Genomic DNA, 18,512 nt, shown 5'->3' on the forward strand with positions numbered 1-18,512 from the left:
AAAAAGAATACTCTACAAATCATGCCAGTTTACTTAAAAGCTTTAAGGCTTTGAAGCTGAGAGGAGAGACCCATGCAAACTACCCGAATTGAAAAGAGAACTCCTGAGTTCACGGAGAGCTTAAGAAATGGAGGAGAGAGCAGCACACAGAACTCAGCTCTGCAAAGAGAACTCTCCACAGAGAAATAGTAAATGCACAGATGTAAGGAAGTCTGCCACTCAAAAGAATTATTTAATTCTTCCATTTAGAAGAGTACCTGCATTCATCAAAAATGGGGAGCACTCTCATTCCTATCAGGCAGACTGAGAAACTGTATATATAGTTCATGAGACATTAAAATCTAAGCTCACATAAAATCAATACCCAAAAATCCATGGTCTTCCTATTTGCAAACAATGAGACAGAGGGAAAGGACATGAAAAAAGCAATCCCATTCACAATCGTGCCCCAGAAAATCAAGTACCTTGGAATCAGCTTAACTAAAGAAGTAAAGGACCTCTACAAAGAAAATTATAAAACACTACTCCATGAAATAAAAGAGGACATGAGGAAATGGAAACATATACCCTGCTCATGGATAGGGAGAATCAACATTGTCAAAATGGCAATACTCCCCAAAGCACTATACAGATTCAACGAGATCCCTATAAAAATACCCATGAAATTCTTCAAAGAAATGGATCAAGCAATCCTGAAATTCATATGGAACAACAAACACGCATGGATAGCTAAAACAATTCTTGGAAAAAAGATGATGGGAGGCATCACCCTCCCCAACCTTAAACTTACTACAAAGAGGTAACGACTAAAACAGCATGGTACTGAAACAAAGGCAGAGCCACAGACCAGTGGAACAGGGTGAAATATCCCTACACACAACCTCAAATGTATGATTATCTAATCTTTGATAAGGGAGCAAGAAACGTGAAGTGGAAAAAGGAAAGCCTCTTCAACAAATGGTGCTGGCATAACTGGACAACCACATGCAAAAGAATGAGCTTAGACCTCGACCTGACACAATGCACAACAATCAGATCAAAATGGATTAAAGACCTTAACATCAGACCACAATCCATAAGGTACATCGAAGACAAGGTCGGCAAAACCCTCCACGATATTGAAGCTACAGGTATCTTCAAAGATGACATGCAACTGACCAACCAAGTAGAAACAGAGATAAACAAATGGGACTATATTAAACTAAGAAGCTTCTGCACTGCAAAAGATACAGTGACCAAAATACAAAGACAATCTACAGAATGGGACAGGATATTCACCCAATACCCATCCGATAAGGGGTTGATATCAAGGGTATATAAAACACTGGTTGAACTCTACAAGAAGAAAACATCCAACCCCATCAGAAAATGGGACGAAGAAATGAACAGAAACTTTTCTAAGGAAGAGATACGAATGGCCAAAAGGCACATGAAAAAGTACTCTACATCACTAATCATCAGGGAGATGCAGATCAAAACAACTAGGAGATACCACCTCACACCACAGATAATGGCACACATCCAAAAGAACAAAAGCAACCGCTGTTGGAGAGGATGTGGGGAGAAACGCACCCTTCTACGCTGCTGGTGGGAATGCCGACTGGTTCAGCCCTTTTGGAAAACAATATGGACGCTTCTCAAAAAAGTAGAAATTGAGCTCCCATTTGATCCAGCAACACCACTGCTGATAATGTATCCCACAGAAACAAAAAAGTATAGTCGAAATGACATCTGCACTGATATGTTCATCACAGCACTGTTTACAATAGCCAGAATCTGGAAAAAACCCGAGTGCCCGAGAACAGATGACTGGTTAAAGAAACTTTGGTACATCTATACAATGAAATACTATGCAGCTGTTAGAAAAGATGAAGTCATGAACTTTGCATATATGAGGACCAACATGAAAAGTATCATGCTAAGTGAAATGAGTCAGAAAGAGACAGACATAGATTGCACTCATCTGTGGAATATAAAATAACAGAGTAGGAGACTAACACCCAAGAATAGTAGAGATTAAGTACCAGGAGGGTGGCTCCATGGCTTGGAAGCTGGCCTCACATGCTGGGGGAAAAGGCAGCACTGATAAAGAAGGGAACACCAAGTAAAATGTGGTAGGAGATCCCGCGTGGGAAGGGAGATGCGTGCTGAAAGTAGACTAGAGACAACACGATGGCCACTCAATACCCCTATCGCAAACCATAACACCCAAAAGGAGATAGAGAACAAAATGGGATAACCTGCCACAGAGGCGGGGTGGAGGGGGGGGACGGGATTGGAGAGTGGGAGGGATACTGGGTTCATTGGTGGTCTAGAATGGACACGGGTGAAGGGATGGGTTCTCGAACATTGTATGAGGGAAACACAAGCACGAAGATGGGTAAATTTGTAACTGTACCTTCACGGTGACTCACTATTTAAAAAATAAATTTAAAAAATTTAAAAAATAAAATCTAAGCTCAGTAGTGGGATAAATTAGGTATTAATTATTTAAACTAATAAATACCCAAAGCAAGATTAATCTTGGAAAAAAATATTGTTCACAAGGAACTAAATGTGTCTGATTTAGCTCAAGAAAACTATTAATACATGTTTATGTATGTGTACATATGAAGCTAACAAAAAAACATGATCCATAATGAGCAGAAAAATAAATCAACTGAAAAAGATCCAGAACTGATCCAGATATTAGAATTAGCAGAAAGGATATTTAAAATATTTGTAACTGAGGCCAAAGAGCTAGTACAATGAGTTGAGCATTTCCCCAAGCACATGGCCGTGGCCAATGCAAGTTTGATCCCCAGCATCACACATGATCGCTCGAGCACAGTCAGTAATATTTCCTGAGTATTGAACCAAGAGTAGTACCCAAGCACTAACCAATATATCTGAAAAACAATATTCCTAACTGTACACTGCATATTCAAAGGCTTATGGAAGCATGAGAGGTAGCATATGCACACAAACTGAATTTTGAGATTAAAAAATACAACCTATCAGATGAAAATATACTAGACTACTGGAAGTAATATTCTCTCCTTCTCTCCTCCCTCCCTTTCTCTCCCCACCCCCCCTCGCTTTATGCTCTACCTTTGAGTCATCACCAGCTCTCTTGTTTTTACAGAAGGTTACACACTGTGAACATAATAAAAAAGTATACAAAATTCAACACAGGATAAACTTAAGATAATCAGTTAATTGTGAATTTTCAAATAGCCTAGCAAAATTTGTAATTAGAATCAAGGAAGGGAGGGAGGAAGAAGAAAAAGAAATGGGGGGATTGAAAAATGTAAAGAAATAATAAAGTAGGATGTGAGGATGATCTGGCTCTGGTCTGATTAATCAATCCCAAGGCTGACTGGGCTGATCTGGCTGGCTAGATTGGTGTACCTTTCCTTCCTCATCACTCCACATGCCTCCCACCCGTAGCTGTGCGCTCAGTCTAAGAGAACAGGCCTTCCCGGGAAAGAAATAATTAAAACTTTGAAAATAAGCTAGTAGAGGCAAGATCCTCAGCTATAAGCACATGAAAGCTGAGAAAAATTAGACTAAGGAACAAATTATCAAACTGCACAAAATGAGTGATAAGAGAAAAATCTTAAAAGCAACTAGCGAAAGAATTTCAGCTATGTTAGAAAGGAGCAAAGAATAACAGGTTTTTAATAGCAAACAATGCAAATAATACAGTAGTGCACCATCTTCAAAGTACTAGGGGAAAAAGGCTATAAAAATTTAAAAATGGAGGGCTGGAGAGAGAGTACAGCAGGTATGGTGCTGGTTCTAAGGCCAGCACCTGGGTTCAGTCCCAAGCATTCCCTACGGCCCCCTAGACCCCGCCAAGAGTGATCCCCGAACACAGAGCCAGAAGTAAGCCCTCAGCACAGTCAAGTGTAGCCCAAAACCCAAAATAATAATGAAATTAAAAATGAAAATGGTACCAAAGAGATAGAACAGAAGGTAAGTTTCCTTGCACACTGCCAATCTGGGTTCAATTCCCAACATCACATATGACCTTTAAACACCGCCAACAATGACCCCTAAGTAAGACTGAGCACCACTGGGTGTGGCTCAAAAGCAAATTATTTATACACATACGCTATTACTAGCTTACTTCCTTAAAAGAAATAGGCACAGACAGATGGTTGGGTGCATAGAGTAGGTAAACTCATGGTCAACAGACTTGTCAAGCCAATAAAATAGGGCGGCGGTTTCCTCAGTTGCAACAGGCTAATTTCCTAAAATACATTTGACATTCTGTTTAGTTTAACAAAACAAAGAACAACCAAAAGAAGGGAAATAAATTGGTATCGTATTACTGTCATTTTAAGAGTCATTTGGAACATCCTTTGGTATTTTTATTTACTAACCAAAAACAGTTTTTAAATAAATGTTTTCCTTGGGGCTGGAGCAGAAGTACAGTGGAAGGGAATTAAAGCCAACCTAGTGTTCAACCCCTGGCACCCCAGTGTCAGAGATGGGCCCTGATTGGGGGCCCTGAAATGGGCCCAACGCAAACAAAAAATAGCATTTTCCTCAGCAAATGAAACTGTTTGTATTATCTTATTTTACAATTAGCTGGTATCTGCCTACCTTCTTACATAGTGATTGTTGGACAAAACAAACACAAATTTGCTAGTGTTAAATCACTAAAGCTACTACATACCCTAGTAATTTTATTTCCAATCACACTAAAATTACAACATACTAAAATGATCATTTAATTTTAGAGCTTTTATTAATTATAGATTGTATTTCTTAAAATACATGAAATCCAATCTAATTTTAGGTGGCTTAGGAAATGCCTTTATAAATTCTTTTAACAGTGGAATAAAATGTTACCAGTTAGGTAGGACCAAATTTCATTAAACTTAAAGACAGTAACCATTCATATTTTAGTATTTTATTTTAGTCACATGACTTACAATTTTACAATACTATCAATGATAGGATACTACCATTTGAACATAGTAATAGTTTTCTTACTACAAATGATACCTTTGGAAGACTGAGGAAGAAAAATTATAAGCAGTGTCAACGTGACTTAACTGTATCTGAGACCTTCATAAAAGTTTTACAACAATCCTGGAGATAATTTAGAACCAATGGCAATTTGCAATTAAAGGATTAAAGCGAGTTAAAATTTACCTTATGTAAATACATGATCTAATCACTTTATATCAAATGACAATTAAGTTGTTCAGGCATCCAACAAGTTGTTTCAAAAAGTGATCACAAATTTACTACCACTATGAAATGATCAAACAGGAATAATAGCTAAGATTAAATTCCACAAATATTATTTTTCAGAAAGCTTATAGACTTCTAATTGTTTTCTAGGTACAGATTGCAAATATCTTTTAAAAACTGCAAATGTGTTCAAAACCGCAATATAAACTCTCATTTCTTAGCTATTTACACAAGTATTAACTGAACACCTACAGTGATCCAGTACTGCTTAGGAACTGGGAACAAATCTATCAGCAAGATGATTCCTTCTCCAACAGACTTAATTTATAGTGGGAAAGAAAATGACACAAAAGAAAAAGAAAAAAAAGCACAAGCTTTACAGACAACAACAAATAATGGCAAAAGACCTCAAAATGGCTATAGAGCGAATCAGAGTCCTTGGGGATGACTTCAAGAGGAACAATGTAAGAATCATTGGAGTACCAGAGGACAGGGAAGTAACCCCAATGAAGAAAACACAAAGACATCATTACTAAGAAATTCCCAGAGCTGGAGAAGGCAGGTATCCAGATCCAAGGAGTCCGAAGAGTACCAGCAAAAAGAGACCCGAATAAAAAGACTCCAAGGCATATCATAGTCAGAATGACGGAGGCTGTGGATAGAGACACAATTCTGCAAGCAGCAAGGTCAAAGAAGGAAATCACAAACAAAGGAGCACCCCTCAGATTTACAGCAGACCTATCAGAGGAAACCCTCCGAGCCCAAAGACAATGGTGGGACATAGTGAAAAAACTCAACAAAATGAACGCCTCACCAAGAATACTTTACCCAGCTAAACTCTCACTCAAACTCGAAGGAACCATACACTATTTCTTGGATAAACAACAGCTCAGGAACTTCATAGACTTAAAACCAAACTTAAAAGAAAGACTAAAGGGGCTATTGTAAGTCTAGGAAGAACCCCACAAGAACAACCAACCCCACAGAAAGATGACACAAAACCCCATGACAATAATCTCTCTCAATGTCAATGGCCTAAATGCACCAATTAAGAGACACAGAGTGGCAAAATGGATTAGGAAACTAAACCCAACATTCTGCTGCCTGAAAGTAACACACCTGAACAGTCAGAGCAAACACAGACTCAAAGTCAAAGGGTGGAAAACAATCCTGCAAACAAACAACTCCCTAAAAAAAGCTGGGGTGGCAATACTAGTATCATACAACACAGATTTCAGGTTGAAAAAGATTAGAAGGGCCAACGAAGGTCACTTCCTATTTATCAAGGGATATGTGCAAGAGGAAGAAATCACACTCTTAAACGTATATGCACCTAATGAGAGACCGGCTAAATACTTAAAACAACTCCTAACAGACCTTAAGGAGGACATCACTAACAGCACAATAGTAGTCGGAGACTTCAACACTGCCTTATCACCTCTGGGTAGATCGACAAGAACAAAACTCAGCAAGGAAACATGGACTCTGAGGGAAGAAATAGAAGACAGAGGCCTAACAGACCTATACAGGGCTTTACACCCCAAAAAGAAAGAATACACATTCTTTTCCAGTGCACACGGAACATTTTCCAAAATAGACCATGTACTGGGCCACAAAACATACCTCAATAAAATAAAAAAAATAGAAATTGTATCAACTATCTTCTCAGACCACTGATGCACTAAAGATAGAAGCTAATCACACACAGACACAAAGAATCAAAACAAATTCCTGGAAATTAAACAGCTCAGTGTTGAACAATGAGTGGGTCAGGAAGGAAATCAAGGAAGAAATCAAGAGATACTTTGAAACAAACGAGACTGAAGACAGGAGCTACCAAAACCTATGGGACACAGCTAAAGCTGTGTTAAGGGGAAAATTTATAGCTCTACAAGCATTCCTTAGGAAGGAAGGAAGAAAGGGCCTACATAGATAGCTTGACTTCACAGCTCAAGGCCTTAGAAAAGGACAGAGAAAGGAGCCCAAACCAGACCAAAGGAAAGAAATAATAAAAATTAGAGCAGAAATTAATGACATGGAAACCCAGACAACAATCCGAAAGGTCAATAAATCCAAGAGCTGGTTCTTTGAGAAAATAAACAAGATTGATAAACCACTAGCAAGACTCACAAAGAAAGAGAGAGAGAGAACCCTAATAAACCGAATCAGGAATGAAAAGGGGGACATCACAACAGAAACCAACAAAATTCAAAAGATCGTCAGAGACTACTTCGAAAGTCTGTATGCCACAAAACATGAGAACCTAAAGGAAATGGATGAATTCCTTGATTCCTACAATCTCCCAAGTCTGAACCAAGAAGACTTGGAATACTTAAATAAACCCATTAATATTAAGGAAATTGAAACTGTAATCAAAAATGTCCCCCAAAACAAAAGCCCAGATCCAGATGGATACACTGGCGAATTCTTCCAAACATTTAAAGAATACCTATTGCCAGTTCTCCTCAAGCTTTTCCAGGAAATTGAAAAAACAGGAACTCTCCCAAACAGTTTCTATGAAGCACACATCTCCCTAATACCAAAAGCAAACAAAGACACCACTAAGAAAGAAAATTATAGACCAATATCCCTGATGAACACCGAAACGAAGATCGACAACAAAATATTAGCAAATAGGATCCAACAACTCATCAAAAAGATCATACACCATGACCAAGTGGAATTCGTCCCAGGGATGCAAGAATGGTTTAACATTCGGAAATCAATCAACATAATCCAACAAAAGTAAAGATAATAACCATATGATCATATCAATAGATGCAAAGAAAGCATTTGACAAGATCCAACATCCGTTCATGATGAAAACCCTCACCAAAATGGGTTTTGGAAGAACTTTCCTCAAGGTAGTCAAAGCCATCTACCACAAGCCTATGGCAAGCATTATCCTCAATGGGGAAAAACTAAGGGACTTCCCTCTGTACCCTCACGGTGATTCACTAATTTAAAAATAAATAATTTTTTTAAAAAAGCACAAGCTATCCACACAATTTGAAAACTGATAGATGCTAATAAGACAATGTGGCAGTCAAATATTTATCCAACAATAAATACAAAATGAACCTAAGAAATGCAAATGACTATCACTGCTAATCCAAGTCCAAATAAACCAATGTTTCTCAACTTTTTTATCTTACCTCACCACTTTTGTCTTTTATGTAAATACTAGGAATCCCAAACCATGAAAAAATTCAGTTTCTTCATCATATACTTGCTGGAAGACACACCATGCTTTCGCAAACTATGATACTTCCCAGAACAATTCAAAATAGTATGAAAATCATTTTATCCTAGACAAGAAATATAATTCAATACGCAAATGCTATAATAATCTAGAAGAAACTTTGACTTAATACATTGGGTTAAAGGTTATTTCTGAATTAAATGAGAAATTCTGCTTTCTCTCCCATTAGACCCAAACAGTATTTTATATGCTGTGAGTCTAAAGGTCCTATTCTGTTACAATTACTTGCCTCTTCTACTGTACCAAGAAAGCAACTGTATAAAATACATGAATAAATGAACGAATGAGCCAATATTTTAATAACTTGGCACATGAGTAAGAGTTAGCCAATTCCCCAATTCTTATGCTATAGTGAGAATTTACACCTGGAAGAAGAATGGGCAAAGGTAAATGAGGTATGTATGAAAGGATAGAAGAGAGGGAGAAATGTACACGAGGCTTATCTTTCCATTCTCACTTAATGCTTTCTATTTATCTTCTCTAGAACTCCATAATAGTGCTATATGCAAAGGAAAATGCAAAATTATCTACTAAGGTAGTCTCTGAAAACTTTAAACTTGCAGAACTCACAGCTGCATTGAAGAAAAAATGTGGCTGGTTGGTGATGGCCAACCACTCAAAGGCAAGGAAACAAAACACAAAAGAATAGTAGAATTACAGCAGGTCTTTTCCTCTTACTGTGTAACTCAACTCTTATGCATGTTCATGATGAATCGCTCTGAAAGTGATGAAACAGCAGCCAACTCTAAAGATAGCAACTTAGTATTATGTAAACACATACACATGTATATAATAATACAAACATAAAACCACCAAGAGAAAAGTACAGTGAATAAACCTTTTATCTGTGTATATGTACCGATAGGTACAACACTGTCACTGTCATCCCGTTGTTCATCGATTTGCCAGTAATGTCTCCATTCGTCCCTGTAGTATACTAGTGTAGCCCAATGGCCTTTTGGGGGCTCTTTCCGGATCAGGAATGAGGACCATTGTTGTTAGTGTTTTTGGCGTATTGAGTACACCATGGGTAGTTCGCCAGGCTCTGCCATGGGACAGGTATATATGTTATATATATATTAAATATAACCTCCCCTTTCTGGCTTAGCGCTCTGTACATGTGAATATATAAAAGTGTATAGGTAAATATCCATTATTTTAAAGTATGCTCAATATATACCGCTTTGTATCTTGATGCAACAAACTATTTTAACATGTAAATAAACATAGAACAAAAACTGATTTTAAAATAAATTTTGATTCAATTACACAGAGTAATCTCAGCCATAATCTAAACTGGCAGACAACTATTTGAAAATAAGAAAAACACTCTGAAGTTAAAACAGAAAAATTAGTGACCAAAAAGGACTCTAGCTTATTCACCTATAAATGACAGTTTGAGCTTAGCTACTTAACCTCATAGACATCTATTTTCTCACATTAACAATGAAACCATAGTTAACTACCTTGAAAGCATTGTTAAAAGACATGACATATAACACATTAACATGGTGTTTAGCCCTAAGAAGATAATAACTAGTAGTAATTACAATTAACATTTTTTGTGTGAGACAAAACCATTTTTATGAATTAATCGTGTGACAGGTAAGTTAGTCCAAGGAAATTTTTAAACTATATATTAGTGTCTAAATAAATTTTTGTTGCAATTTAGTGCATTAGTCTTGTGGTTTGATAGCTCATTTTTACAGTACAAACTTTTGTCTTCTTTGCTTTCTTCAAAGTTTCAAAGAGAAATCAGATGTAGAAGAGCTGAACTGTACTTTTGTGAGTATACATGAGCAAATGTCAATATACAAACAGTCACAAAGTTTAGCATATAAGGATACATATGGATAGTGTTACTATATATTATGCAAATTTAAATAACTCAATAAATTTGATACGTAATTTTCCATGTGAGGGAGAGAGGCTTTTAGGCCACAACCTGTGGCCTTGCTAAAGGCTTACTCGTGGCTCTATGCAGAGGGATCATTCCTGGCAGTGCTGGGAAACCATATACGGTACCAGCGATGGAATCATTGTCAAGTGCATACAAGACAAGCACGTTAGCCACTAAATAATCTCTCCAGCGCCTATATTAATTTTTTAAATAACACTGATCTGCAATAGTATAAATGTCTATATGCTTTAGTGTATATAGTTACACACACTACACCAACCACCAAAGTGTCAGCACCTTCCATGATGTCATCTGGTCTCTTTTAGCACCCCCATCCCTGACAAAGGTCTTAAACAGTAACAGTGGCATTACACAATGGGAACAAGGTTTCCCTCTAGAGTAAATTTAATTGTCGAATGCTTATATAATTAAAAAATAAGGGTATCCTTAAAAAACAATAAATATTTTACATAACAATTTGATCTATTCTAGGAATAAATATTGTTTAAATTTATAAGTTTTATTCACCTGAGTAATTTAGCTTTTACTATATGTCATATACTATGCTGAGTGAAAAATTTTAATAAATATATAATCTCAGCTATAGAAGTCAAACTTAAATGAAAAAGAGACACATAAAGAAATTAAACAAAGGCAGATAATAAGTATTATAGGAACAAAACAAACAGTGCTTCACAGAAACTTATCATGACTAGAAGATAAACACAGGAATCCTGTCTCTCTTATTCACACAAATATCACTCGCATGATACAAGGCCATGCTCATATCAAATTCTTAATAAACCCTCTCTGAAATAAAGACCGAGCAGATGAATGAGACAAGCTGTTATTTGAGAATGGCTTGACGTGGAAGTTAATTTAATTTTATTTACAGGTTTTGGGTCACACCCACCTATGCTCAGGATTACTCCTGGTGGGGACCCAGGTGAGCTGCATGAAAGAAGCACATCACCTGTGTACTCTATCTCCAGCCCCAGGTAGTTTGTGTTTGGCAATAAGCAGCAAGTCTTCTAGCGCATACGATGGGAAGAACAGTATGTAAAAACATGTGAAAAGAATATTTCTCTCAAGGAAAAGCAAGACAATCTGCATTCCCCCTCAACCCCCCCCAAAAAAAACGAGAAGATAAAAAGGAAAACGAAGCTACATTTCACAGCGGGTAGGGTGTTTGCCTTGCATGTGGCCAACCCAGGTTCAATTCCTCCGCCCCTCTAGGGGAGCCCGGCAAGCTACCAAGAGTATTTCACCCACATGGCAGAGAGTGGCAAGCTACCCATTGTGTATTTAATATACCAAAAACAGTAACGACAAGTCCCACAATGGAGACGTTACTGGGGCCCGCTCAAGCAAATCGATGAGCAAGGGGAAGACAGTGACAGTGACAATAAAGACCATTATGCAAGTGGATGATAAATTAGCACTATATATTAAAAAGAACAATTTAGAAAACAAACTATAGGAACAAAGAAAAGTAACTTTAAATACAGATTACAAAAAATATTCCATACAAGAAAATTCATCAATTATAGATCAAAAATTAGAGGAAAGATAAAGGAAGAAATAAAAATAAATTCCGGTTTCTGAGTTAGGTAAGTATTATAATACTACTCACTAACTGGATATCAGATTTAGGGGACTATTTTTAAACTATTTGGAATAAATGCATGCACAAAAACTAATAATTAAACATGAACAATATATGCTAAACACCAATAGGTTCAAAGATAATATCAACAAAGAAATAAAGGGGCCAGATCAACAGTACAGTGGGTAGGGCACTTGACTTACACATGGCCGACCTGGTTGCATCCCAGGCATCCCATATGGTCCCCCAAGTCCCGCCAGGAGTAATTCCTGAGTGTAGAGCCAGGAGTAACCCCAGAGAAGAAATAAAAATATTCCTCAAAACAATGAAGACACAAACCACCAGAATACATGGGACACAGCAAAAGCAGTATGAAGGAGGGATGGCAATATAGGCTGACATCACAAGAAAAAAGCTTGACCACAGCTTGAGAAAAATAAAAATAAAAAACAATCCAAAGTAGGTAGAAGAAAGGAAATAAAAACTAACATGAAATCTTGCTGTAGATATTAAGACAACAGGGGCTGGAGGAATAGTACAGCACATACAGTGTTGGCCTTGCAAGCAGCTGGCCTGAGTTTGATCCAGGACACCATACAGGGGCCCCTGAGCCACACCAAGAATGTATCCTGAGGCAGGCTTCCAAGCCTATTGTGAACCACAACACCCAAAAGAAGAGAGAGAACAAAAGGGAATGCTCTGCCACAGAGGTGAGGTGGGGTGGGGAGGGGAGAATGAGGTTGGGGGGTGGGGATGGGATTGGAGGGATACTGGGTTCCCTGGTGGTGGAGAATGGACGCTGGTGGAGGGATGGGTGCTCGAACATTGTATGAGGGAAACACAAGCACGAAAATGTGTGTATCTGTAACTGTGCCCTCACGGTGATTCACTAATAAAAAAATAAATTAATTTAATTTAAAAAAAAAAGAAGAATGTATCCTGAGCACAGAACCAATAGTAAATCCTGAGCACTAATGGGTGTTCCTCAAGTCCCAAAGAAAATTAAGACAAAAAGTAAATGAAACTAGGAGCTGGTGTTTTTTTTAAAAAACAAAAAAAGAGAGAAAACCTAAATTGGGTCAGAGATGAATGGGGTGATATTACAACACTGTAATTTTATATGCAAACGACCAGAAGAGAACATTCATAATGAAAAATCCTTTAAAACAGTATCCACAACTATTAAGTAGTTAAGTATCAACTTACAAGATGTACATATTTATACATCAAAAACTATGCCACTACTGAAAAACTAGGACACAAAGAAACAGAAAAATATTTCACATTCATGGGCTAAAGAATTTAACCTGTCAAAATGACCATCCTGCTTGCTCAAAGGATTACACACAATCAATGCAACCCCCATCAAAATTCTGATAACATTTTCCAAGGAAATAATACTACTAAAATTTGGATAAAATCATAAAACTTCTCAAAACACCAAAGTAATTCTGGGAAATAAAAGATGAGAAGTATTGCTTTCAGGCAGACTTTCAGACAACTGGAATAAAACTGAGAGTCAACAGATAAACTGTCAGATAATGGATAGTTAATTTATGACAAAAGAACTGGGTGTGTTAAATGGAATGAGGAAAGTCTCTTCAATAAATGATGCTGGAAAAGCTGGATAGCAACATGCCAAAAAAGAAGAAAGAAACTAGATTCTAATCTCACACCACACAGAAGTTAAAATAAAGTCCTACAGTTCAGACCAGAATCCATATTAGACTCTGAGGGTTATACATTCAGAATTCTCAAAACATGCACCTCAGATGTGTGTTAAATGAGTTCTAATAGCAAAAACAAAAAAAATTAAACAAACTGCACAACATCACAATGAAAATGTTTTGCATACAAACATATAAACAAAGAACTCAAAAAATGACACTCCACTGAATAGGAAAAAATACAATACATCAGATAAAGGGCTAATATCCAAAATATTTAAGGCACTCAAAACACTCAACCACAAAAAAACCAGTAATGCTGTCCCTCTCAAAAAGTAAGTGTTGGGGGGGAGGGTGGAGAGGCAGTGTTAAAGGAGTGTATTGCCTATGAAAATGTTCATCATCACGTATCAGAAAAGATGCAAATCAGGGGCCTGAGCAATAGTACAATGAATAGGGCATTTGTCTTGCATTCAGCTGACCTGGGTTCAATCACCAGCAACCCATATGGTTGTCCAAGCCCCACCAGGGGTAATTCCTACATGCAGAGCAAGTAGTAACCCGGCATTGCTGGGTGTAACCCAAAAGAAAAAAAAAAAGGCAAATCAAAACAATGTGCTGCCCCATACAATGAGAATGGTATATATCAAAAAAAAAAATGGAAACCAACATTGACAGCGATGTGCTTGAATGAGAAGCCCTTACTCACTGTTGGTGGGAATGTCATATATGAAAAACAGTATAGAGTCTTCCCAGGAAAGTACAGAGGTTCCATAAGACGCAGTGACACCTATCCCATGAACACAAAACATTACTCAAAAAAGATACACACACTATGTTTACTGCAATGCTGAAAATATAATGGATATGGAAACAACCCAAATGTCTGATGACAAAAGAATGAAGAAGTTATGATAAATATAGACAATGAAAGAAATACTTCACAGACATAGAATGACTGCAATCATTCGTGGAATATAAACTAACCTAATAAAGACTAAAACCCAAGGATAGTAGACATAAGGGCCAGGAGGATCACGCCACAGCTTGGAAGCCGGCCTCACATACTAGGAGAAAACATAGCTGGAATAGAGAAGGGATCACTAAGTAAGTTAAGATAACTAAAATGATGCTTGGAGGGCTCACTCAGGATGGGAGATGTGTGTTGAAAGTAGACTATGGACCAAACATGAGGGCCATTAGTATCTGTATTGCAAACCGTAACACCCAAAAGGAGAGAGAGAGAGAGTAAGAGGAAATGTGCCTACCACAGAGGCAGGGGGGATGGGATGGGGGTGGTGGGAGGGATAGTAGGAACATTTGTGGCAGAGAATCGGCATTGGTGGAGGGATGGGTACCTGATCATTGTACAACTGAAACATAACCACCAAAGTCTGTAAGTCTGTAACTGTATCTCACGGTGATTCGTTAAAAATATAAATAAAATCTACAAAACACTACTCCACGAAATAAAAGAGGATAGGAGGAAATGGAAACATATCCCCTGTTCATGGATTGGGAGAATTAACATTGTCAAAATGGCAATACTCCCCAAAGCATTATACAGATTCAATGCAATCCCTATAAGGATACCCATGAAATTCTTCAAAGAAATTAATCAAACACTCCTGAAATTCATATGGAACAACAAACCCCCACAAATAGCTAAAGCAATTCTTGGGAAAAAGACAATGGGAGGCATCACCCTCCCCAACCTCAAATTCTACTACAAAGCGGTAACAATTTAAAAACAGCATGGTTCTGGAACAAAGGCAGAGCCGCAGACCAATGGAACAGGGTGGGATATCCCTACACACAACCCCATATGCACGAACATCTAATCTTTGATAAGGGAGAAAAAAATGTGAAGTGGAGCAAGGAAAGCCTCTTTTAACAAATGGTGCTGGCATAACTAGACAATCACATGCAAAAAAACGGGCTAAGACCTCGACCTAACACCATGCACAAAGTCAGATCAAAATAGATTAAAGACATCAACATCAAATCAGAATCCATAAGGTACACTGAAGACAAGGTCGGCAAAACCCTCCATGATACTGAAGCTAAAGGTATCTCCAAAGATGACATGCACCAACCAAGTGGAAACAGAGATAAACAAATGGGACTGTCTTAAACTAAGAAGCTTCTGCAACTCAAAAGATACACCTCAAAATACAAAGACAATCTACAGAATGGGAAAGGATATTCACCCAACATCCATCTGATAAGGGGTTGATATCAAGGTTTTATAAGGCACTGGTTGAACTCCACAAGAAGAAAACATCCAACCCCATCAGAAAATGAGGCGATGAAATTAACAGAAACTTTCTCAAGGGAGAAATCCAAATGGCTAAAAGACACATGAAAAAATGCTCCTCTTCACTAATCATCAGGGAGATGCAGATCAAAACAACGAGATACCACCTCACACCAGAGACTGGCATACATTCAAAAGAACAAAAGCAACTGGTGTTGGCATGGATGTGGGGAGAAAGGGACCCTCCTACACTGCTGGTGGGAATGCTGACTGGTTCAGCCCTTTTGGAAAACAGTATGGATGCTTCTCAAATGACTAGAAACTGACCTCCCATTTGACCCAGCAATACCACTTCTGGGAATATATCCTGGAGAGGTAAAAAACTATAGAAGAAATGACATCTACACTTTATGTTCGTTACAGCACTGTTTACAATAGCCAGAATCTGGAAAAATCCCGAGTGCCCAAAAACAGATGACTGGTTAAAGAAACTTGGGTACATCTACACAATGGAATACTATGCAGCTGTTAGAAAAGATGAAGTCACAAAAATTGCATATTAAGTGGATCAACGTGGAAAGTATCATGCTAAGTGAAATGAGTCAAAAAGAGAGAGACAGACATAGAAAGATTGCACTCATCTGTGAAATATAAAGTAACAGAATGGGAGACTAGCACCCAAGAATAGTAGAGATTAATTACCAGGAGGATGGCTCCATGGCTTAGAAGCTGGCCTCCCATGCTGGGGGAAAAAGACAGCTCAGACAGAGAAGGGAACACCAGGTAAAGTGTGGTTCGAGGACCCACTGGGGATGGGAGATGCGCCCTGAAAGTGACTATGGATCAAACATGATGGCCACTCAATACCTCTATTGCAAACCACAACACCCAAAAGTAGAGAGAGAACAAAAGGGCATGCCCTGTTACAGAGGCTGGGTGGGGAGGGGAGGGGATGGGGTGAGTTGGGAAAGATAATGGGATCATCAGTGGTGGAGAATGGGCACTGGTGGAGGGACGGGTACTCGAGCATTTTATAAATGAAACACAAGTGCAAAAGTTTTTAATTCTATAACTTGTACTTCACAGTGATTCACTAATAAAAAAATTTTAACTGAAAAAATTTAAAAAATATATATATATGAAATTTAAAAATTAAGTCTTATTTAAAAAAAAGAAGTACTACCCAGTTATATGAAAAGATGAAGCCTTGCAGTTTGCTACAATCTGGATCGAACTGGAGGGTATCATGGTAAGTAACAGAAAAATAAGTCAAGGGAATAGATAAGTCCTTGATTACAAAATTAAGTTATTAAAATTAATGAAATTAATAATCAATATTAAAACTAAGATTATGAAGCAGTGGAAAGAGGAGGAAGAGATACAGGATAGAATCATACAAGACAGTGGTTGGAGGACTTTGGACACAGTGGTGGTAATGAGGTAATTTTGTAAATTTAAAACCATCAATGTTAAAAATAAAACAATCAATGTTAACACTATTATAATCATGCTACCTACATTATAAGTTTTACAGAAACCTATTTTATGAAATGCTTTTGTATCACTTTCAAAGTTACAATTTGAAACAAGCAATACCCACTGACAAAAACAAGTTACTATTAGCATCTACAATACTGTTAATAATTTTTTTACATCCAAGTCTTAAATCTCTACAGCAACTTTTTTTTTGCCATATGCAAGGCAAACGCCCTACCCGATGTACTATTGCTTCAGCCCCCTCTACAGCAACTTTCTAAGATGGTATGGTACTTCTATTATGATCCCATGTTACGAGTCCATAGACATTTGCTTACCTGCCTAGAGCTTAGCTTCTTAAAACTGAGGCTATGACCCCATAATCACAGAACTAAATTGGGAGGGTTAGAAAAAAATTGGCAAGTGGGTGCAATGAGAAAGAACCTAAGGACACTGGTGCTAGGACTGGTGCTGGAACACAGTGTACCTATAATTCAATTATGAACAACTTTGTAAATCATGGTATATTAACTTTTAATTTTTTTAAATCTGGCAACAATAATATGTTTCTGACTACAACCCATAGGAGGCATTGCTTGTTTGTACTGCATTTCTTCAGTCCAAAAAGGGGCCACAAGTGGAAAAGTTTAAGAAACCCTAGCCTATAGTTACATAAATAAAAGAAGTAGCAACTGGATTTAAAAATAAGCAGTCTAATTTAAGCCTAATAAACAATAGTCTATCTCATTATCCTGGCTGTCACAGTGCATATCAGTTGATAATTAATCATCATTTGCATGATTATTGAAGCTTATCTCCCAATACTATAAATCCCATTTTTTCTCACCACTGTAATATTATCTTACTACCTATAACTCTGGTTGACTCATAGCTTCCAGTTTAAAATATTTTTGAAGGGCCAGAGCAATAGCGCAGCAGGTAGGACATTTGCTTTGCACGGGGCTGACCCAGCTTTGATTCCCAGCATCCCATATGGTCCCCCGAGCACCACCAGGAGTAATTCCTGAGTGCAGAGCCAGGAGTAATCCCTGTGCATCACTGGGTGTGACCCAAAAAGAAAAAAACAAAAAAGAAAATATCTTTGGAATAAATATGTATACCTTTCATATGCACATAAAAATTTTAACCTATTTTCA

General features: G+C 37.6%; 1 protein-coding gene across 2 annotated transcripts in view; it reads right to left on the reverse strand.

Annotated features, from left to right (window-relative positions):
* The window catches only part of RICTOR (RPTOR independent companion of MTOR complex 2), a 127,534-nt gene that overhangs the window by 83,959 nt on the left and 25,063 nt on the right, over positions 1 to 18,512 (reverse strand). The gene's annotated exons all lie outside the window — the stretch shown is intronic.

The sequence above is a fragment of the Sorex araneus genome, chromosome 1 (genome assembly GCF_027595985.1).
Source record: "Sorex araneus isolate mSorAra2 chromosome 1, mSorAra2.pri, whole genome shotgun sequence".
In the NCBI taxonomy this organism is placed as follows: domain Eukaryota; kingdom Metazoa; phylum Chordata; class Mammalia; order Eulipotyphla; family Soricidae; genus Sorex; species Sorex araneus.